Below are 24,386 nucleotides of genomic sequence, written 5' to 3'. Positions count from 1 at the left end.
TCCACGGGGCCACAAAAGAGTCAGACGTGAGTTAGTGACTAAACAACAATGACAATGATGCTGGTATCTAAACTACACAACAGAGCCTACAGAAGTAACACTCAATCTTCACAAATCCCAAAACTCAGAAATACAATAGCATATCATTTGCCTTGTGCTTCACGGTAATATAAACATGACCAAAAACGTAAGGGATCTCTTCAATCCCTATTGAATTGTTTCTCTTTTAAGGAGTTATTTTTTGCATTAGCCCAATTGTTCTCTGAGACTATTAAAATTTTTTTACTTCCATATAATAAATTCATTAATGGCCATCCACGCTTCCATTTTACTGGTTAAGAAAAATTACTTTCTTAGCCCTCTCCATTTCCATGTCCAGTATTCCATTTAACTTTCTTTGGGGAGTCATTTCTCATAAAGACACCCTGTTTCTATCACTCTAGGAAAATTACCTCCTTCAAACTCAGAAGACATCCTTACAATGGTCAGTTTTGCGCAACAGGGGTGATTTGCAGTGGGCTCACTCACGAGGGAACCCACTTACTCTTGTACCCATCCAGCTCAGAGAGTTGAGACTCAAACCTGTGCCTTGCAGAGTTACAAATTTCTTCCTCTCTCAGATCTTTTAGGTTCTTTAAAATACACAATATGTTCAGTCTGTAAATACCAGGGGTCTATTAAGGAACCAAACAAGCGTTATCCTTTATAGCAGCAGCTACACTGGGAGACATCAGCGTTTATGACAAGATAGATGTAATCCATTGCTCAAAATGGTTTTGGAATTCATCTCTGAAGTGACTGTCAGAACCAGTTTACAAGCCTCGTCAGAAAGCAGATGCCATGACGCTATAGTCACATCTTGTTTCTGACTCAAAGTCAAATCACTCCATGTGATCTCCTAACTCTCAGCCACTGGATATAGCTCCTTACACTTTTCAGTTCCTACAAAAGTCTAATCCACTAAAGTAGTGCCACCAAAAATAATAATAATAATAATAGTCACAAAGGTACTAAAATGAGAGAACTTCGGGGAAAGATGGAAATGTTCTATATCATCATTGTGGAGGTAGTTACACAAATACATGCATTATCTAAATTCATAGAAATGTACCCTAAAAAGTCATGAATTTTATTTTATGTAAATGATATCTCAATTTAAAAAAGGGAAACAAATATAAACTCTGAAGAAAATTTCCGAAGAGGAATTGTCTATATCCTAAGGATAAAGATAAATGTATGAAGCTTTTGACAATCCTAAAGGAACAACATTCAATTACAGTATTTTTGAGTATAGTTGAGTATAGTATCTCAATAGGGAGAAGGAAATGGCAACCCACTCCAGTTTTCTTGCCTGGAGAATCCCGTGGACAGAGGAGCCTGGTGGGCTGCCATCTATGGGGTTGCACAGAGTCAGACACGACTGAAGTGACTTAGCAGCAGCAGCAAACAATAGATACAGATATATAAACATACAGGGCAAGACCACAAAGAATATTTTCCCTAGAATATGCACAAAATGTCAGGAATTTCATTTCATCTCTTATATGAATATATTGAGTTGGCCAAAATGTTTGGATTTTCCATAAGATGTTATGGAAACCCCAAACAAACTTTTTGGCCAACCCAATATATCTGGATTCTCCTCCAGCGAGACTGTGAGACACTTTCCATACTTCTGTCATTTGTTTTTATCATGCCATTTATATTTTATCTTGGATTTTTGACCACTGATATTCATTATTAGATGACTAGTTAAGAGTCTAGCCATAAATCAAGCTACTTGGTTCAATCAAGAATTTCCTCCTTCTTAGCATTACTGTCATCATGATATGGTCAGCTAAGTTAACTGACCGAGTCATAACGTTGGACCATGGGTCACTAATACTAGAATACTAGGCTTTAAAAGAGTTCTCCAAAACCAGAAGGATTTCTCCACAAGTTATTTCAAACCTCAGGAGCTTTGCTTTGGCTGCTGCACATGAATAGCAACTGAATTCACCTTCCATACTTCTGTCTTTTGTTTTGATCATACGTACGTCAAACTCAAAACAGTGCTAAACATATTGGCAAAGGCTGTAACACTGGAAAATCATTATTGATTTGTTTGGGTGGGTGTGTAAGGTTAAGTGTAACCAGTCTATGTTTTGGACAACAGACTCCTGGAAACCACTTCATTTGGTTGTGCACTTATTACTGAAACAGGGTTTAAGCATTGCCCTCACATGGAGGCATATTTTCAAGAAAACTCTGTGCTTCACAAAGACACCTCTGGGTGACAGGATGAACTAGGTCTCCTGAAATTGCCCTAACAGATCAACATCTATACACATTGAAAGTTCATGTCTGCTATCAAAACCAATAATTATCCAAAGAAATAGCTCAGTGGATGGGACTCAGCCATGATTAGTCTTTCCCTTTTGGATAAAGAATGACTTTTTAAAAATTATTTTTAATCTCAATTGCTTTGATAAATCTTATTCAAATATTGAAAATAGCTGTATCATGTAGGGATGATACCATTTCATCAGAATAAATACCTACAAGAAAGGCAACATTTTTCATTCTTTCATCTAACTACATTCACAAGCAAATCCTTAAAATCCACAGCTGAAAATACACAAGCATTTTACATGGCTTTCTGCATCAGAATGTCTGTGAGTTCAAGATGTGGTTGAGGAATTAGGGGGCTATATTGGTCCTTTAAAAACAAAGAAACAAAAAATCAATTTACTTTTATATTGACTTGAACTTAATAAGCATCTGTTATATAAGTACTATATTAGCTACTATTATAGGGAACTTTGGAGAAGTGCATGGCATGGTGTCATTCACTAATGAGTGTATAATGCCATTACAAAAGGCTGTTTCCTACACATTAACCATCAGTTAAGTGAATCTGAGAAATGTCCTAAACTCTGCTGAGCCTCAGTTTCCTCATTTGCAAGATGAAGGGGTCAGAACAGAGGATTCCTAAGGCCCTTCTAGGTCTTCAGTTCCTTAGATCTTTTGGTATAATACCTATGAGACCTGCTTTGAAAATAAGGCAAGACAGTAAACGATCAAGTTCAGACACACACAAATGATCAAGTACCACAGGAAGACAGAGCAGAGAGAGATCAATTTTGGGGTGCAAAGGTTTTCTGGGAAAGCAGAAACTTCAGCTTGGACTTGAAGGACAAGTAGAATTTGAAGAAGGTGGGGATCATTCTTTTTACTGAGAGTGCAGAGGGCTTTTGCAGGATGAGTGGGACAATTTGTGAGTAGGGGCCAAGAGATTGAGGAGTTTGTGGATAATGGGATTATATGCTGTCAAGTGCTGGGTTTAAGCAGGGCAAGTACTGACTTGATGACATGATGCTACTAACCTGTAAGTCAGAGCACACTGTCTCCTGGTCCAGGGGGCGCTAGTGGTAAAGAAACTGCCTGCAAATGCAGGAGATGCAAGAGACAGAGTTTGATCCCTGGGTCTGGAGGATCCCCTGGAGGAAGAAATAGCAACAAATGGCAACCCACTCCAGTATTCTTGCCTGCAGAATTCCATGGACAGAAGAGCCTGGCAGGCTACAGTTCACGGGATCGCAAGAGTCGGACACAACTTGGCACCATCTTTCTTTCTTTCCAGTGTTCTTTCCTGGGAAATCCCATGGACAGAGGGGCCTGGTGGGCTACAGTCCATGGGGTCGCAAAGAGTCAGAGACAACCGAGCGACTAACACACACACACACACACAGAGAACACACTATACTTCTCAGATTATCCAGCAACCCGTCTCGCTAGATAAAGGCTGAAGTCCCTGCAGTCCTTGCATCATCTGTTTTTCCCAACACCGTGAACTCTCTCACCATACCTCCTACTTCTCCCCCACACCAGCCTTCTCAGACCTTTCCTCAAACACCTAACATGCTTTGAGCTCTTACACATGCCTTCCTTCTGCCTGGAAAGCTCTTTCCCTGGGTATCTACATGTTGGGCTACCTGTTTGTGTATTTGCCTAAAAGTCATTTTTCTCAGTGAAGCCTTTCCTATCACCTTTTTTTAAAATTGTTTTAATTTTTGAAAGATTTTTTTAATGTGGATCACTTTTAAAGTCTTTATTGAACTTGTGACAATATTGTTTCTGTTTTATGTTTTGGGTTTTTCACCATGAGGCATGTGGGATCTTAGCTCTCCAACCAGGGATTAGACTGCCACCCCCTTCATTGGAAGGCAAAGTCTTAACCACTGGACCACCAGAGAAGTCCCTCACATTTTAAACCAGGCCCACTCTTTCCATGTACAGAAACACACACACACTCACTTTCACACATGCACACAGACACACACTCCCTATTACCCTTCCCACTTTGTTTTTCCATAGCATCTATCATATTCTATCACATGCTATCATTTATTCATTTTATAAATGTCTGTCTCCATATGCAACCCTCCCTGCTTGCCCTGAGTGGAATGTAAACTCCATGAGGGCAGGGATTTTTGTCTGCTTTACTCATGGCTGCATTTCCAGAGTCTAGAACAATGTCTGGCCCCAAATGGGACCTGCATGGATAAATGCACAAATACAAGGGAAAAGTGTGAGGCCAATGAATCTCACAGGTTGAACTGCAAGGTCGGGGTGGGGGGAGTAGGTTTTATGAGGTTATTATCATTGTGGGAGGGTGAAGTTATGAAAATGGGAACTAAAGAAGAGCCATGGGGGACTTTCCTGGTGGTAGAGTAGATAAGAATTCATCTGCTAATGCAAGGGACGCTAGTTCGATCCCTGGTCCGGGAAGATTCCACATGCCATGGAGCAACTAAATCTGAGAGCCACAGCTACTGAAGCCCGCACGCCTGGAGCCTGTGCTTTACAACAGGAGATGCCACCACAATGAGAAGCCTGTGCCCTGCAACTAGAGAGTAGCCCGTGCAAAGCAACAAACAAGACCCAGTGCAGCCAAAACTAACTAATAAAATAATTACTTCCTTTAAAAAAAAAAAAAGAAGGGCCATGGGAAGAGTGAAAGGGCTGACTTTGAGGGATCAGATCATAACCCAAAGGGACTGTTCATGAATTCAACATGCAGGCATGGATTAAAGGAAAGATATTCACCATGGGAGTTTGGAGAAGGTTCAAGGGCAAAAGAGGAACTGGAAACGCACTGAAAATAAAATGGTGCATAGTTGTACAAACAAATATCAGCTGGATTTGACTTCAGTTGTTTCTCAACATAATTGATGGCAATTTTCTCCCTGCTTACATTCTCTCTTAATTCTGAGAATGACCGAAAGGAAAGTAAAAGAGAAGGAAGGAAGAAATATATACAGCATGCCACATTTTCCTTTTAAGGTAACTTCAGCCTGAATGACAAGGCAAACCTCACCCCGCATTTCACAATTTCTTCCTCATCAGCTCTCAGGAACACAAAATACAATGCAGGAAAGACAGAGCCGGTTCTTCTGGGGTTTTCCTTTTCTTTTTATTGTGTTTTCTCCTCCCATAAAATAGTAATCGATGCGGATGATAATAAATCTTTCAAACATCGGCTTTGGTGTAATTAAACATACTGGAACTGGCAAAAGCAAGAGGGTTTGTGACATAGCCATTACCAGTTTGTGCAGGTGGGAGGATCTGACTAGACTCACAGCAAGAAAACACTATCTATGTGAAGCTGATGTCTTATTCATATCTTCTTTAAGAAATTATTAAACCATGGTATAGTAACATTCAGTCATCTAATATTATTTGGAATCACATGCGATATCTTCAGAAGAGAAAAAAGTTGGATGGTTCTCTTTCTTGAAATGATTTCTCAAGTGCAGTTGAGAAGGTATATCCAGACGGTGTATATATGTAGGAAAGGAGCTGTACACGAAAGCCCCACACTTCTGCTAACTCAGATTTTACTATTACCTCTTTAGAAATTCAGTATTTTTTCCCAGAGGTATTTGCATAATTAAGTTTGTTTCTATATTTATTTTTCTGCCTTTTAAACACACACCACAAATCAGCTCTCAATCAGTGGTTCTCATCTGGGGGTGATTTTGTCTCCCCACGTCCCCCCCTCGCCTGGCCGCATTTGGCAACGTTTAAAGACATGTTAGTTGTTGCAACTGTGGGATGCTGGGGGGAGCTACTTGCATCCAGAAGACAAGAGTCCAAAGACGCTACAAATACACAGGAGAGCCCCCACAGCTAAGAGTTATCTGACCCCCAAATGTCAACAGTGTTGAAGGTGAAAACCTCTGTCCTAAATCTAGGGGCTTCCCGTGTGGCTCAGTGGTAAAGAATCTGCCTGCCAGTGCAGGAAATGCAGGAGATACATCTCTTTGATCCCTGGATTGGGAAGATCCCTTGGAGAAGGAAATGGCAACCCACCCAGTACTCTTGCCTGGAGAATCCCATAGACAGAGGAGCCTGGTGGGCTACAGTCCTTGGGGTCTCAAAGAGTTGGACACAATTTAGCAACTAAACAACAAGAACAACAACAAATCATCTCTGACAGAGATCACCAAATTATGAAAGAGTAATAGCTTTTTTAGTCTAAGTGTATCTTTCACATAAGATTAAGCAGAAAAGCCAAAACCCTTGACTTGCATTATTTAAAAATGCAGTCCAGCTCTGCTTTGGAACATTCAGTTCCTATTGGTAATGCTAATTAGGAACATTTAGATTAAATCTCCAGATAAGCATTAAAAGGATATTCTGTGCTCTCTTCTGTTCTTAAACAGAAATTCAGAGAAATGTATCATCACGGAATCGGGAAACAGACAAAGTGAAGAGCCCTTAGAGTTTATCAAGCGAACTCTCTCATCCTATCCATGCGGGTGGGAGATGGCAACGGGGGCGATGCCCAGTGAAGCTCGGGGCACTTGCTTCCAGGCTCATGGTTTACTGTCGGGACTGGAATTCACCTCATCCCGCAGGTCTGTGCTCCTCCTACTTACCTGAGAAGCAGATGGGAACAGTGGCGCCCCAGGAGGTTATAAGAAAATCCTAGGGCCAAAGTCCACCTCTGACGCCAGCCTCAAAGGCAATGAGCTCCCGCGTGCATGCTAAGTCGCTTCAGTTGTGTCTGACTCTTTGTGACCCTATAGACCATAGCCCACCAGGCTCCTCTGTCCATGGGATTCTCCAGGCAAGAATACCAGAGTAGATTGCCATGTCTTTCTCCAGGGGATCTTCCCAACTCAGGAATCGAACCCACATCTCTTACGTTTCCTGCAGTCGCAGGCGGGTTCTTTACCACTAGTGCCAGCTGGGAAGCCCAAGCCTCAAGGCATGCCAGGCTCTCCACCCCCAGGAGCGGTGAGCCATCCAAGCAGAGGAGGATTGGCATCGCTCTGACTGCGGACCTCTCCCCAGGCCTGGCCAGCATCAGCTAGGACGTCTCGAGGGGGCTTGTTAACTTGAACACAGAAAAAACCCAACAGATGTAAAGGGCAGCCTCTCAAGCACCACTTGTCTCTGAAGGGAAAGTTCTACCAAAACATGAAGGTCTGGAAACACTTTGAAACCCAGCAGCCTAGGATGGTGGGCTCTCTGCTCTGATTCTTCCTGGATCAGGGGCAACTGGCCCTCGCCACCCCCTCCAGATGCTTGCCATGACTGCCCGGACCAGCCACATCCTAAGACAGGAAAGACCACACAAGCACCCTGAGCGCCTCCAACACTCTCGCCCTCCCAGGTCTCCCACCTCGGCCCTGGGGGGGCTGTCTAAGAACCAGGGTCCTCCCTGCCTCTCCACGCCCCTCTCTCCCTGGTGGCTCCGGTGCCTTCACACACGACCTCCGCCCAAGCCCTGGCGGGTCCGCCTGCCCCTCTCCAGCAGCCACCACCTGGCCTTCACCCACAGAGCGGTAGAATAGGAAGCAGGCCAGTGACTTCTCCATCTCCAGATGACACTGAAACAAAGACACATTCCCCTTTCACTTTCCAAGGGCTTCATGACTAGTTACTTTTAGACAAACTGACAGGAACAAAAGCCACGACCCTTCCTGTGTGCTATCAGTCAAACATCACATCGGCCCCTGTTTATCAGGCATCTTGTATGTGTCTGGCCCCATGCTAGAGTTACTCCTGTAGCTGCCCCAAACCTTTCAACAACCCTGGAACATGGGTATTTTTACTCTCATTTTAAAGGTGGAGGAATTAAGGATCAGGATGATGGTGAGATCACAGAGCCAGTAAATAAAATCTTAAAACATTTTAGCCTAAGTTGGCTTTCACTTCAATGTGCTATAAATGAGTGTAGCCTTGTCTGGCTCGTTAAAGCGTTTTCCTTGTGTTCACTTCCGAGGTGGCGCTAGTGGTAAAGAACCCATCTGCCAATGCAAGAGACATGAAAGTTGCAAGTTCCATCCCTGGGTTGGGAAGATCCCCTGGAGGAGGGCACAGCAACCTACTCCAGTAGTCTTGCTTGGAGAATCCCAAGGACAGAGGAGCCTGGTGGGCTACAGTCCATGGGGTCGCAAAGAGTGTGACACAACTGAGCGACTTAGCACGCACACACGCACTGAGACTCGGCTTCTGACATTTTGTGCCTGAAGACTGAACTCAACCATCCTCTGCTCTGTGCAGACCAGCTTCTCCACCATCCCGTCTGCCGCATCTGCTGGGTCCCTTCCACATAACACGCAACGGTCTTCTCCATCTGTTGTCTCAGCTCTGGCCAGGTCCAGCTGCCAACAGCTGGACTAGGCATCATTAACACATGGGGTCTGGAGTACCACCCTTTATACACGGGACCTGAGACTATCCATTCGCACACAGGAGTCTAGGTGGGTGTGGACAGAGTCCCAGGGCCTGACTGAGCCTTGAGCTTGGTTTCCCTGGACCATCTTGCTACCTGCTTGGCTGGCCTGACACAGAGCTTCTGGCAGATGGTTCCCCACCCATTCAGTTTCCCTCAGGACCCAGCTTTGGGCTGAGGGCCCTAGTTCCTGCCAGTCTTTTTATGTCAGAAGCCCTCATCTTGAAGGGCTTCTCTGCCTTTCAACACGTCTGCACATCGCTGATAAAGAGCAGGCCTGACCTTAGCATTAGATGTCCCCTCCATTCTGCTCCCTTTGAGACTCCCTCTTCCCTGCCCACATATGCACCTCCCTTGGCTGTTACCAGTGCCTTATTTTGACTTGATTTTGTCCCAGTCTCTGAGGGCTGATGAGGGACTCCGGTCCAGTCAGCATCCCTTGCCCTCCATTCCTTGTTCAGATTCAGGCTGCTTCTCAGACAGGAGAATATATCAAAAGTCAAACACCTTGGGTTTATACTCTGCTCACCTTCTAGATCCCAGAAACTTAGAAAGATGTTTAGAGGTGCTTTTAGTCTAGTTGAAGTGAATCAGTAGTTCTCATCAAGAGTGCCCCCACTCCAGGGGGATTCATTATCCCCTCAACAAATAGTTACTGAGTGTCTACTATGTAGCCAGCACTGGTCCTGGGGTTTCTGTGCAGAGGATTCAACTATGCAAGACACAGCAGAGGTTCCTCTTCTCAAGGCCCTCGTATTCTATTGCAGGAAGACTGGCAATAAATGAATAAACAAATGAGAAAAATAGCCGTTGGTGGTAAGCCCCATGCAAGGAAGTAAAATAGGGTAATGCAATGGTGTGGTCAGAGTAGGCTCCTCTGTGGGTGACCTTGAGCTGAGATCTGAATGAACATGAAAATAATCCAGGCAAAAGGCCTGGGTTGGGAACAGAAAGAATGCCAGTATCATCTTAAAAGCAGCCTTTTACTTTAGAATAGTGTATTATTAATAGTTTGCTGGGGCTGCTCTTACAGAATACCACAGCCTGGTGGCTTGAACAACAGAAATGTACCTCTTCTCAATTCTAGAGGCTGAAGGTTCAAGATTAAGGTGCCAGCAGTTGGGTTCTTCCAAAGCTCTTTCCTCTGGCAGGCAGGAGGCCACTGTCTTACAGTGATGTTTTCATACAGCCATCGTTTTGGGCATGTGTACTGCCGGTGGTTCTTCCTTTTCTTAGAACAGTGGTCCCCAAACTTTTTGGCACCAGGAACTGGTTTTGTGGAAGATACTTTTTCCATGGACCAGGTCACGGGTATGGTTTGGGGATGATTTGTGACATTAAAAGACACTTGCTCCTTGGAAGAAAAGTTATGACAAACCTAGAGAGCGTATTAAAAAAAAGAGACATCATTTTGCCAACAAAGGTCCATCTAGTCAAAGCTTTGGTTTTTCTAGTAGTCATGTACGGATGTGAGAGATGGACCATAAGGAAGGCTAAGTGCCAAAGAACTGTGGTGTGCAGAAGGCTCTTCAGAGTCCCTTGGAGACCAAGGAGATCGAACCAGTCCATCCTAAAGGAAATCAACCCTGAATATTCATTGGAAAGACTGATGCTGAAGGTGAAGCTCCAATACTTCGGTCACCTGATGCGAAGAACTGACTCATTGGAAAAGATCTGGATGCTGGGAAAGATTGAGGGCAGGAGGATAAGGGGGCGACAGAGGATGAGATGGTGGGATGGCATCACAGACTCAATGGACATGAGTTTGAGCAAACTCAGGGAGATAGTGAAGAACAGGGAAGTCTGGTGTGCTGTAGTCTCCGAGGTCACAAAGAGTTGGACACAACTTATTGACTGAACAACAACAAGAAGCAAATTATATCTGTTATGCCACTGCTGATCTGAGTGGAGGTGGAGCTCAGGGGGTAATACTAGTGATGAAGAACGGCTACAAACACAGAAGCAGCTTTGCTTGCTCCCCTCCATTCACCTCCTCCTGTGCAGCCCAGTTCATAACAGGGCATGGACCAGTACCAGTCTATACCCCAGGGGTTGGGGATTCCTACCTTAGAAGGACACCAGTCATACTGGATTAAGGGCCCACTCTAATGGCCTGATTTTCATTCAATCCCTTCTTTAAAGAACCAAATGCGGTTCTATTCTGATGTGCTCAGGGTTTGGGGAGGGACACAATTCATCTCATAAGAAAGAGTTTTAAATCTATAGGAAAGTTGCAAAGATAGTACAGAGAATTCCCATCTGCTTTGTCCTCTATTATTAACATATTAGTATGGTACATTGTCACAACTAGTGAAGCCATATTAATTCATTAGCATTAACTAAACTTCATACTTTTTACAGATTTCCTGAATTTTCATCTAATTTTTGATTCCAGGATGCCATCCAGGATACCACATTCCATTCATCCGTGATGTCGCCTCAGGTTCCTCTCGGCTCTGACTGTTTCCCAGACTTCTTTCGTTTTTTACGACTGGCTTGGAGAGGACTGATCCACTATTTGGGGTTTGCGTGATGCTTTGCTCATGGCTACCCTGGCATGATAGGTCTTCAGGAGGAAGTCCACAGAGGTGAGGTGCCATCTTCATCACATCTCACTGAGAGTGCGTGGTACCAGCCTGACGCATCTCTGCTGACGTGAGTCGGCATCGTCTGGCTGAGGCAGTGTTTGCCAGACTTCCTCACTGTAGAGTCGCTCTTTCTTCCCTCTTTCTCCTCAGGGAGAGCTCACTGTGTGACTCGGTGAACACAGCTACAGAGTCAGAGGTTATGTTCCACTTCCTTGTCAGTGGAGTGTTTCCATAAATGATTTGGAATTCCTCTGTGCAGGAGATCTGTCTTTCTCCCCATTTATTTATTTATTCAATCATTTATTTATATCGTATGAACTCGTGAATGTTTATTTTATACTTTGGGTTATAATCCAATGCTATTTTATTTATTTTGTTGCTCAGATTGTTCCAGCGTTGGCCATTTGGAGCTCTTTTGGTTGGCTCCTGTGTCCCTCTGGCGTATCCCCACTATTGTGGTTATTTTTATTTTTATTTTTTTTTTTAACACTTTCTTACTTCTTGACATTACAAAAATTTCCAGGCTCATCTTCTATACTTTCTGCTCCAGCCCTAGAATCAGCCATATCTTCAAGAAGCCCTGGTTCCTCTGACTGGAGACTGGTATTAGAAACCAAGATCGGAGCACCAGATGTGCTCATTGTTAACTAGGGTGTCATTTCTAGGCCCTCTCAATGGATACAGCAAAGGACTTTAAGTTAGTATAGTAAGGTGTATATATAGATATATATTTTTTTAAGTTGCTCAGTCATGTCCGACTCTTTGCGACCCCATGGACTGTCCATGGAATTCTCCAGGCCAGAATACTGGAATGGGTAGCCTTTCCCTTCTCCAGGGGATCTTCCCAACCCAGGGATTGAACCCAGGTCTCCAGCATTGCAGGCGGATTCTTTACCAGCTGAGCCACAAGGGAAGCCCAAGGTGTATATACACACATCTATAAATGTTTCTATTTGTATGCAAATGTATCTATGGTAAGCCCAACATGAATTCATACAAATGTCCATCTCTATTATCATATGGATCATTCTAGCCTTCTCTCACTTCACTATAACCCTCCACTTCAACAGTGAGAACTCTGCCTCCCACAATCCACCATTCACTTACTTAACTGTTCAACGATAGTTGTTTCAGATCGTTAATCTAGGGGAAAACTATCAGACTACAGTGCTTACATGTAGCGCCTTGAGTGTTGCATTCTTCACTCATTTATAAAGCTACTTGCTCAGCACCTTATCCTCCACTCCCTTCAGTGAAGTTATTTCATATATTTGACACATTCTTTTGCCACAATCTGCATTCTATCCTTGGATCCTGTGACTCCCTAAATACATATATGTGTATATAATTTGTATACATTAAGCTTCACTCTTTGTGCTGAAAAGTTCAACAGGTTGTCACAAATTCAGTGTCAAGTACCCATCATTCCCGCGTCAGAGAAAGAATAGCTCACCACCCTAAAAAATCCCCTATGTCACACCTATTCAATCTCTCTTCCCCTCAAATACTTGGCAACCACTATTCTGTTTTATAGTTTCGCTTTTTACAGGCTGTCATAGAATCATGCAGTATGTAACCTTTTCAAACCAGTTCAAACACCAATGCTTTTATAGAGAGGGGCTAGTTAACAGTGTTCATTGCTGCAGAGTGGTAAATAAGTACAGAAGAGTGACGGGTATTAGCAGAGCACAGGCTTGATCTAGAAGTTTCCAGCAATAGAGCTGAAGTTACTGATTGCTATTTTGGTTCTCAATGTCAAATGACTCAAGAGTGAGAAGAAGGACTGTATCACTAGACTCCAGGAAAGGGAAATCTTGTCATGGAACACAGCTCTGGAGAAAGAAAGATCAAGTCTCAAAGATCCTCAAATCATCGACAACCTCACACGTTGGATAATAAGGAGAAGGATGAGCCCGTACTTTGCAATGATTCAAGTCTTGCAGCACACACTAAAATGTCAGTGCATTTACATGTGTTTCATCTATTTGTTTGAGCTAAAATGAATTGTGATCAACAGTGAAACATGCCTGTCTAACTTGGGAATCACTTAAACCAGCTGGCCATGTCATTCAGCTAAGAGGACCCAAATGAGGAATGAATATGTACCAGGACCAGGATTCCATGCTCTCTGGAAATGACCATGTGTTGGGAGGTGGGTCCTAAAAAACCTCATTCGGGAGCACAGCACACATGCACATATTTGCCCTAGCTTGTGGGGAATCAGCATGACTTCCCCAAGAAGTGTTGAAACAAACAAACAAACAAAAAACACCCCCAAAGGCAACAAATATCTACGTGGAGATCCTTACAACAATTTCTGTGAATCTCAGAATGCAAGCTCTTGCAGGGTTGCTATAGAAATAGACTGGATCTCTGTGCTGTCTCGAAGGTGACACTTCATGCTCTTTGCAGTCTCACCTCTGTTGGCTTCCCAAGCTCACTCTTGGACCTAGTAGCACCTGTCATGTCGTTCCTTCCAGCTTGACTGAAAGCAGCATCAGGATGAGCCAGAAGAGCAGACCAACATGCGCTTTCTACCCTCCCTGGCTCTCATTTATTTGCCTAGAGACTGCTGAGTAGAAACTGTGCTTTCTCTGATTTTGGTCACAGGCAGCATTATCACTTGTCATCAGAGTCCTGTCACACGTGACAGTCATTTCTTTATTCTTCTCCTCCCAGCTGAACTCCTACCCCTCCTATCATTGTCCCCTTGGCTTGAGTATCAAAGTTCCTTAGTACATATCACGAACAGGCATATTTGCCAAGATCCAAGGATAAAGCACCTTGGAAAGAAGCCGAGAAAATGGTGCAGCCACTGAATTCCTACCTCTTTCTATAACTACTTTTCGTCATTATCACTGGATTAAACACACGCGCACGCACACACGCACAAAACTGATTAGTTCTGGTTGTTATTCATTATTCTCCACTTCTTGTTTCTAAAAAATCTGCATTACAAACAACCCTCCGGGATCTTTCTCTAATCAACCTATCTCCAGTTTTACAATTAATATTCCTAATACAACCACTACGCCATTCGACTCTTTTTTTTTTTTTTTAAAGCAACAAAACCAAGGCCAATGAATCACAAAGCTCCATGGAAAGGAGGCCAAAGAGGTTAACCAGACAGTGAACTTGACACTGCCAAGTGAGAACCACCCCCTGTATTTCCCTGTTCACTAAAGCTCGTGGTTTTGGTTAACACAGGAAACACAGTGAATACAGTCAATTGCACACACAAAGCAGTCTTCGGCAATTTGCCTGGTGGGGTCGAATAGCACAGGGCTGGTAGGTCTCAGGAGATGAGGAACAAACAGCCGTGATGGATTAAGTGATTGCTATTGGCTGTGTGCTTGCCCAGCATATTTCACCATGGACAGTAATCAATTACTAGGGACCAGTAATGATACCAATCAAACGCACTTAGCACTTCTGCACTATCAACCCGAGGGCTGCCGACCTGCCAGTTTGAAAAGGCTGAGAAGTGATATGTGAGGCAGACACTGTGGAGTCTTCGGGCGGCGGCGGGGACGGGGGGATAGGCTTCTTTCCCTTCATGTTAAAAGATAAATGGATAAATTAGCCACTTGTCTGCTCTACATTAAGGTTTCTTTTAAAACAAGCACTATTTTCCCTTTCTCTCTCGCTCCCAAGGGGATGGCCGTTCATAAACACGTGGGCATAATTTGAGGTATCCTGGTCAGCAGTTTCATATGAGCCAACGACCTCAAAGAACATGACTGGACGGGAGCTGTGGTCAAGCAGGAAAAACAGTCAGCCTGTTGCCTCTGGATCCCGTCAGTCACCACGGAGCTCTGCTGCTATGATGTCACTCCTGTTTGTTCTGTGATGGAAATGCCACGCATCACCTCTGTATGCCCAGAAGGCTCTTTCTGTTCTTTATGTTGTCCACAAGAAGCTGAAAAAGAAATCAGCCTGTGTTCCTAGCATGTCAAAATTATGAGTCAGTTCCTCTCCTCTCCGGCTTGGGAATCATTTTGCCTCCCTTCATGGTCATCTTCATTTGCAACATGGAAGTTCTCAGGAAGAAACACAGAGTCATAAGTTGATGGAGTCTTCTCCAACCCTCACCGGGCTTCTGGCGCCTTCTCTTCTGTGGGCTCTTGGCTCAAAGGCAGTCTTCTGTGAAATGGTGGGCTGTCCCACAGTTACTACATTGATAGACCTTTTGGCTTGACAAAAATGGCAGCTAATTAAAAGGCCAGTGTGGAGGGTGGGGAGCAGGGAGCCTTCGAAGAGTTGTCCCACACTTAATTCTTAAGGTTTATTTTTGCTGTGTTTTAACAGTTTTTGCCAGACAAGTATAAATTCCCTTTTCATGAGCTGGAGTGAATAGCAAAGTCTGAGTCCATTAAAGGCTTCTATTAAACTGCTGTTTACAAATCACTTCAATTCTTTAGCTGTCCTGGCTTAAATTTACACAAAACAAGGACAGGAAGAGGCAAGAAAGAGCATTTTGAGATAGTGGAAATAGTATATATTGTGGGTAGTGTAAGTGGCTACATGAGTGTATGCATTTGTCAAAGCTCAAACTGGACACTTAAAATTGGTAGATTGCTTGTATGTAATTTTTATCTCAAGAAAACTGAGTTAAGAACTCTTGACTGGCAAGCCATTCCCAACTAAGGAGCCAGATTCTTGGATGGGGAAGTGAGATAAACATGTCCTTGTCTTACCCTCTATTAAACCGAGGGTGATCATTTTCAAAGCCTGTGCATTCCTTGGAGAACCACCCAGCTCTGCTCTGCTCTCAGCAGTGGTGCTCACTGAGCCTGCTGCTGTGCTGACTGCCTCCTGGATGCGGCTGCTGGGTACAGACTTACTAAGCTGCAAGTCGCCTCCGTAGGCAGAACTGCCTCCTCCCTGGGATTTATGAACTCTGTCCATCCAAGAGCACAGCCCAGAGGAGGGCTCTGGAGGGGAAAGAACCAAGAATCTTGGCCAAGGACACAAATCTCCCAGGACCACCAAAGACGCTGCCCTCCAACAAAAGAACGTTGGGGATGGATTCATTAACGTCCCATTACCAAGATTGTTCCTAATAGTATACGCCACCTTCCTATGCACAAGGGCGTTGTGAGAATTAATGAAATAATGAGCCCTCTAGAGTACTTTCCCAGAGAGAATGCGAGGCAAATCGGAACCATCAGCTTCCCTTGAGCCGGCATTTAAGGACAAAATACTTCGATGGCTTTAATTGCAATGACTTTAACTGCCTTTTCCCTGTTCTCCATCCCTATTATGGTAATTCTATTATGCAAACCTGCACGAAGATTCTGTTGAACTTGTCACTGAATGTATATAACTTTTCAGCTGAACTTTCTACAGTTTGGGATGTTATTATATGTCCATGAGTCACGGAGCCCACTGCTGCTAAGTTACTTCAGTCGTGTCAGACTCTGTGCGACCCCATAGATGGCAGCCCACCAGGCTCCCCCATCCCTGGGATTCTCCAGGCAAGAACACTGGAGTGGGTTGCCATTTCCTTACTCCCATGCATAAAAGTGAAAGTGAAGTCGCTGAGTCGTGTCCAACTCTTCACGACCCCATGGACTGCAGCCTACCAGGCTCCTCCATCCATGGGATTTTCCAGGCAAGAGTACTGGAGTGGGGTGCCATTGCCTTTTCCAACAGAGCCCACAGGACCCATTAAGAAACTGAGAGACTCTACCTACTTCCTATCCCACCAGTCTCACTAAGTGATTTGTGCCAAGCTTCCTCCTGCTATTATACAAAGGACATATAATCTGACTGGCTTTCCATCCAGATGCTACAGGCATGCGCAGGTACTCATTTTCTCTGAAAATTAACTGTCCAAGGCCTTTAGGGAGCTAAATCACAGCAGACAACACATGAACATGTTAATGCTATAACTCTGAATCTGGTATTTTAATAATTTTATCTCACTCCTGCACTCAGCATCACTACTTCCTGCCTACACACACACACAAAGTATTTACTTCAAGGATAATTTAACTGCCCAAAGCAATCTATAAATTCAAAACAAACTCTATCAAAATTCCAATGGCATCTCTTAGGGATATAGAATCCTAAAACTCCTATGGAACCACAACAGACCCTGAATAGCCATATCAATCTTGAGAAAGAAGAACAAAGCTGGAGGCATCTTACTTCCTCATTTCAAAATATCTTACAAAGCTACAATAATAAAACCAGTATGGTACTGGCATAAGACATACATATAGACCAATGGAATAAAGAGCCTAGAAATAAATTCATACATATAAAGTCAACAACTGGTATTCAAGAAGGGTGCCAAGAATACCCAATGGGGGAAGAGATAGTCTATTCCAACAAATGGCATTGAGAAAACTGGACATCCATATGAAAAGAATGATATTGGACCTTTCTCTTATATGCAAAAAAAAACAACTCAAAATGGATTAAAGACTTAAATACTTGAAACTATAAACCTTCTAGAAGAAAATATAGGGGAAAATCTTCATGACATTAGTCTTGGTAGTGATTTCATGGATCTGACACTAAACGAACAGGTGACAAAATCAAACATAGACAAGTGGGATGACATGAAATTAAAAAGCTTCCGCACAGCATAAAAAACAATCAAAAGAGTGAAAAGGCAACCTGCGGGATATGAGAATATATCTGCAAACCACATATCAGATAAGGGGTTAATTTGTAAAATATATAGGGAACTCCTACAACTCGACAGAAAAAATACTAATAACTCAGTTTTAAAATGAGCTAAACACATGAATAGACATTTCTCCTTAGAAAACCTGCAAATAGCCAACAGACACCTAAAAAAGACACTCAATATACTCATCTGAACAACACAAATTCAAACCACAGTGAGATATCACCTGACACCTGTGAGGATGCCTCTTATCAAAAAAATAAAAGACAAGTGTTGACAATGATATGGGGAAACTGGAACGTTTTCACACTGTTGGCGGGATTAAAAATTGTGCAGATGCTATGGAAAACAGTATGGAAGTTCCCCCAGATATAAAAATACACACTTTCATACGATCAGCAATCCCACCTCTGGACATTTATCCAAAAGAACTGAAATTAGGCTTTGGAGATCTATTAGCATTTTCACGTTCATTGCAGTATTTTCACAATAGCCAAGATGTGGAAGCAACCTAAAGGTCCATCAGTGGATAAATGTATAAAGGAAATGTGGTGTATAATACCATGGAGTATTATTCGGCCTCTAAAAAGAAGGACATTCTGCAACATGTGACATTATGAATAAGCCTGGAGACCCTTACAAGTGGAATAAGCCAGGCATAAAAGGAAAAATACTTCATAATTTCACTTATATGAGGTATCTAAAAGAGACAGATTTTTAGAATAATGAATGGAATGGTGGTGGTTAGGAACTGGGAGTGGGGAGGAATATGGGGAGTTGCTATTCAAAGAGGGCAAAGCTTCAATTAAACAAGATGAATAAATTCTATAGATCTGGTATACAACAATGTGCTTATGGTTAACAATACTGCATGGTACATTAAAAATTTTGTTAAGAGGTGGATGTCATATTAAGCATTCTATTCACAGTAAAATAAAAAAATGTTTTAAAGTTTTGATGGTGGTTATTTTGGGGGGGATGTAGTAAGTACTGGAAAAGGGGCCTAAGTAGAACTTCTGGGTTTCCGGTAATACTCTATTTCTGAATCTTGGTGTGGGTGACAATGCTGTGTTCATTACGTGAAAATTCATTAAGTTATAAATTAAGATCATGCACTTTTCTGAATGTATACTTCAATGAAATGTTAAAAAAGAATAATTTAAATATTTTAAATGCTAATATTTTAAGAAAATTGGCAGGTAAAAGAAAAGAAAATCAGGACTGTTAGAAAATAAACAGGACAGAATTAGAAGGTATTAATTATTTTGCTCTCTGTTCAGTTCAGTTCAGTCACTCAGTCATGTCCGACTCTTTTCGACTCCATGAATCGCAGCACGCCAGGCCTCCCTGTCCATCGCCAACTCCTGGAGTTCACTCAAACTCATGTCCATCGAGTCGGTAATGCCATCCAGCCATCTCATCCTCTGTCGTCCCCTTCTCCTCCTGCCCCCAATCCCTCCCAGCATCAGGGTCTTTTCCAATGAGTCAACTCTTTGCGTGAGGTGGCCAAAGTACTGGAGTTTCAGCTTTAGCATCATTCCTTCCAAAGAACACCCAGGACTGATTTTGCTCTAACATGAAGTAATTAAATTTTTTTTTTCCATTTTGTTTCATACTTTTCACAGTCTGAAGTTCTATTAACTACAAGTTTTATAGTTATATAACTAACTAACCCCACAGCCCAGAAATCTTAGTATTTACTTACCTGGACAGACCTAAAAATCACATATAATAAATAATAAAATCTGGTCATTTTTAATGATTATGACTCACATGTGCTAAAAGATGTATGTATAGTAAGAATGACATTCACTAGCTTTAAATGGTAATATTAATATCAATTACTATATTGACAACATAAATCTTGTCCTTGAAAATAGTATTACTGGAAGTTTGGAATGTAAGAATTTATTTCTGGATTCTCAGTTCTGTTCCATATACCTATTATTACACCAATAACACATCTTCTTGAATATTCTGACTTTATAGTACATTTTGAAATACTGTATGGAATAGAGGAAGTCGTCCAGCTTTGTTCATCTTTTTCAAAACAGTTTTAGCTATCATAGGTCCATTACATTTCCCTATAAATTTGAGAGTCAGCTTGTCAATTTCTACAAAAAAAATCTAGCTGGGATTTTCATATAGGGATTGCACTGAATTTATGGATCAATTTGGGAGAACTGCCATCTTGACAATATTTAGTCTCCTAGTGTATGAACTGGAATGCTCTCCATTTATGAAGGTCTTTAATTTCTTTCAGTCATATTTTATAGTTTTCAGTGCACAAGTCTTAAACTTCTATTAGCTGTATTTCTAAGACTTTTCATTTTTTATACTATTGGGAATAGTATCAATTTAATTTTAAAACTATTTGCTGCTTATAAGAGAAATTGAAAGTTTTTTATATATTAATGCTGTACTCTGCAACCTCATTGAACTCTTTTATAAATTCTAATTTTTTTGTGTGGATTCCATGGATTTTTGTAGATTTTCTACTTACAGGATCAAGTAATCTGCAAATAAATTCTCCATTTTTATGCTTTTATTTTTGCCTTGCTGCATCACCTACAACTTACTGAATAATTGTTGATTAGAATATTCAATAATATTGATATTCAATATTCAATACCAAATAGAAGTGGCAAGAGCAAACATCTTTGCCTTGTCTCTATGTTAGTGGGAAAGCATCTCATCTTTCACTCTTCTGTATGAGGTTATTAGCTGCAGGTTTTTTGTGGGTGCTTTTTATCGGGTGAAGAAGTTCTCTTTCATTCCTAGTTTGTTGACAGTCCTTATCAAGGCTGGGTCCTGGGTTTTGTCAAATGCGTTTTCTACATGTTCTTGTTGTTCAGTCACTCAGTCGTGTCTGACTCTTTGTGATTCCATGGACTGCAGCACGCCAGGCTTCCTTGTCCTTCACTATCTCCTGGAATTTGCTCAAACTCATGTTCATCGAGTCAGTGATGCCATCCAACCATCTCATCTTCTGTTGCCCCCTTCTCCTTTTGCCCTCAATCTTTCCCAGCATCAGAGTCTTTTCTAATGAGTTGGCTTTTTGCATCAAGTGGCCAAAGTTTTTTGTCTACATTTATTGAGATGAAAATGTTTTATTTTTTTCTATTAATGTAGTATATTACATCAATTAATTTCAACTTTACTATAATTGGGACACTTTTGATGAACTGCTTTTACTCTTGAGTATAGGTCACACTTTCTTCTTTCTTTGCATTTCCCACAATATTTTGTTGAAAATGAACATCAAAGATGGATTTATTGTAGCAATTCTGGATTGTTATATTTTCCCCCTGAACATTTTTTTGTTTGTTTCTGTTTATTTCTTGTTTAATAATTTTCCTGGATTAATTCTGTGAAATCTACCATCTCTGTAGGGTGAAGTCAATGATGTCTCCTTTCTGTTTTGTTTTCTTTTTTAATTCTTGCTTTTATTTTTAATCTTGACTTCCTAGTTGTTCACCCTTGTGTCTGCACAGCTTAATGACTGGCCAATGATTTGACCGATACTGTGATCAAACAGCCCAACCCAGTAAGACTTCCATTCTCTGATGATGGATCTGTCTGTGCATAGAGGTAGATTGTGGCCTGTCTGTGGACTAGAGTACCCTCAAAGTCCAGGCCACCTTCAAGAGGATCTCAGCTTTGGCTCTCCACCTGCCCCTCACTTCCTCTATGCATGTGCTCAGCCTCAGGATTGGCCAGGAGTGCAGAGTTAGCTTGGCTCTCGGTTGTCTGCTGCATATGTGGGCAGTCTCATCTAGAAATATGCCTATCCCAACCATGACTGCAACCTCAAGAAAACAGAGTCACTGGCCCTCCCCAGTCGCCAGCCACCAAAATCATTATGCCCACCACTGGTCATGAGTGTTGCCCACCATTCCAAATCAAGTGAGTTCTCTTTGACCACAGCAGCATTCTGCCAGTCTTTTATGGATGACAGTCTTCCCACCCCCAGAAGCTCCACGACAACTGGGGCAAGGAATGGGTGCAGAGCCCCAGGCAAGCATTCCACAAACGCCTACTATTCTTAATAGAAGTTCAGCAGTTGTTCTAGTATAAACATTTCTCAGATTGTTTTATGCATTTATTCAATTTCTAGTGCACTGGACATGAAATGATTGTTTTTGTTCATTCTGTTCAATTTTATGCTTGCTTTTTTAAAGACAGGGTTTGCTGACCTCCTTACTTGGCCATAGCCAGAAGTCCTGCCCCAGGATTTATTTTTGAATGCTGTGGATACTACACAAAACTTGGTACTCCAAATTATTTATAACCCATCCATTGTGATTTTTACAATGTCATATGTTACATAGTTCTCCGTAGGTCTGATAAAACATTTATCTTTTCAAGTGAAAAAGGTCTAACTGGAAATTGTGGAATAAAAACACCCACCCTTGATAAATTAAAGATTTAAGTCAAACCATTTCAGGTTCCAATTTTGGATATATAGTAGAAACTCAGTAAATGACCCCTTGGTTCATAGATGTGGATTACCACGTATATTTTGAGGAGAAATGTGCTTATTTCCCCCTATTTTTACATTATTTCTGCCTACAGTGTTTCATCAAGCATTTATAACAAATGCTATACGAAGTATATAATTAAGGATTAAAAATACCTTCCCTAAAAACATCCAAGAATAGCTACATTTTACTTTTTCACATGATCTTCCTGTTGAAAGTCATAGTGGGTTTTTCCATTTAATCTCAAGGAAGCATCTGATTGAGATGTGGTTAAAACAGCAATATCATTTGATTAATACATTGAAACTGTCGGGGTCATCTTCATTTACCTCAATAAAGACTGTTCATTACTTTCAGCGGTGCTTTACTGTTCTGTGTCTGAAATTATGAGACAGAGCCAGAAAAGCAGGAGGAGATTCAGAACCTCTAGTTCCTGTCTCTGAAATAAAACAACAACACAGCACTTCCTATAGTGTGTGTCAACCTGGGAACACAGAGTGTTTTGCCAACATCAACTAAAACTCACCACAGCTAGTGAAGTTCAAATCAATACCAGCCCCTTAAAGGAACATAAATGCATCTGCCTAAGATCATGTAACAAACTGGTACAACAGCCAGAAAAGTAGACCAGAATGCTTGTCCTTTAATCACCACAACCTGGTCTCCCTCTATTTACATCAAAACCAAACTAAAGGCCAGCTACCCAAATCTTTATCTCAGCACCCCTTCTGCTTGAGAGTTTTCCTAAAAATGAAGGATGTGGCCATCAGTCCCTTCAAATGAACTGCAAGTATGATCTCAGAGGCATGCTCAAAGGCATGTTAGTCACTGAGTCGTGTCTGACTCTTTGCAACCCCATGGACTGTAGCCCACCAGGCTCCTCTGTCCTCGAATCTTCCAGGCAAGTACACTGGAGTGGGTAGCCATTCCCTTCTCCAGGGGATCTTCCCGACCCAGGGTTCAAATCCAGGTCTCCCACATTGCAGGCAGATTCTTTATCATCTGAGCCACCAGGGAAGTATGATCACAAAACCGGATCTCAAATAAACTAACAAAGCACAGATTGATTTTGCTGTTTCAGTCCAGAATGGAATAGATGTCTGCAACATTTGCAACATCCTTCTCCAATTTTCCCCATGAGCAGTTGCAGTTTTAGCCGCCATCAGTTCTTACCATGTTAAAACACATTTTCAGTGCTTCTTCTCTACAATGAAACCACTTCGAAGGTTCCAAATTGCTTTCTCATGGGGGATGTTACCCTATATATCCTGATAACTGTTCTAATACTCATTTAAGAAAGGTAGGGAGCAGGTATTATAATACCAGCGAAAGGAAAGCCAAGTGCTTAAAGAATGCCCCCAAGAGGTCTCAGAGTTCATAAACAGCAAAGTGACAAGCCAAAGTCACTGAAGCTGGTACAGAGCTGTGTCTAAAAAAGTAAGCTGACCCCTATCCTGAGTCCTCATAGGAAATGAGTCAAAATTACAGGCGAATACAAGAGCTAGATGAATACTCTCACCTGTTTGCACATCCATTCATATGAACACCTTCATTCATGCATCAAAGGTATTATTTTGTGTATTAATTAACCCAACAATGTTTCCCAGTTTATCCAGATGATTGTACAAAAAACAGAATGAGCCTTTCCCCATATACTCAAACTTATTTGGATAATGAAATCTATATTTGCCTCATTATTTATTCACAGCCTTGGCTTAACAGATACTATCCATCTACACTGGGAGACATTTTCCTTCTCAAAATACCCCCAACAAAACTAGATTCACACCTGGACTACCATGCTTTTTTGACAGCAACATAGAAAGATGAAAACCAAACCATTCATACGAACACTATCGCTTTTTCTCTACTTGATATCTGTTCTGTTGAACTTCTGATTACATTTAGAATAAATATAAAAATTTGAAAAGATATTCAAGTTGAGGTCT

The 24,386-nt window shown here is 41.9% G+C and overlaps 1 protein-coding gene across 5 annotated transcripts in view; it reads right to left on the bottom strand.

The window, feature by feature from the left end:
* Positions 1-24,386, bottom strand: part of MAML3 (mastermind like transcriptional coactivator 3) — a 459,812-nt gene that overhangs the window by 273,685 nt on the left and 161,741 nt on the right. Inside the window, exon 1 of one of the 5 annotated variants that reach the window (XM_061384149.1) lies at positions 1-24,386. This exon is cut by the window's left edge and continues 22,984 nt beyond it; it is cut by the window's right edge and continues 17,454 nt beyond it. The exons of the other annotated variants lie outside the window; for them this stretch is intronic. The gene's annotated coding sequence lies outside the window, so the exon portion shown is untranslated. 5 annotated transcript variants of the gene reach the window in all.

This window comes from Bos javanicus, chromosome 17, assembly GCF_032452875.1.
Source record: "Bos javanicus breed banteng chromosome 17, ARS-OSU_banteng_1.0, whole genome shotgun sequence".
Lineage (NCBI taxonomy): Eukaryota > Metazoa > Chordata > Mammalia > Artiodactyla > Bovidae > Bos > Bos javanicus.
Note: the sequence above shows the minus strand (reverse complement) of the source record. Positions and strands in the feature narration are given on the sequence as shown.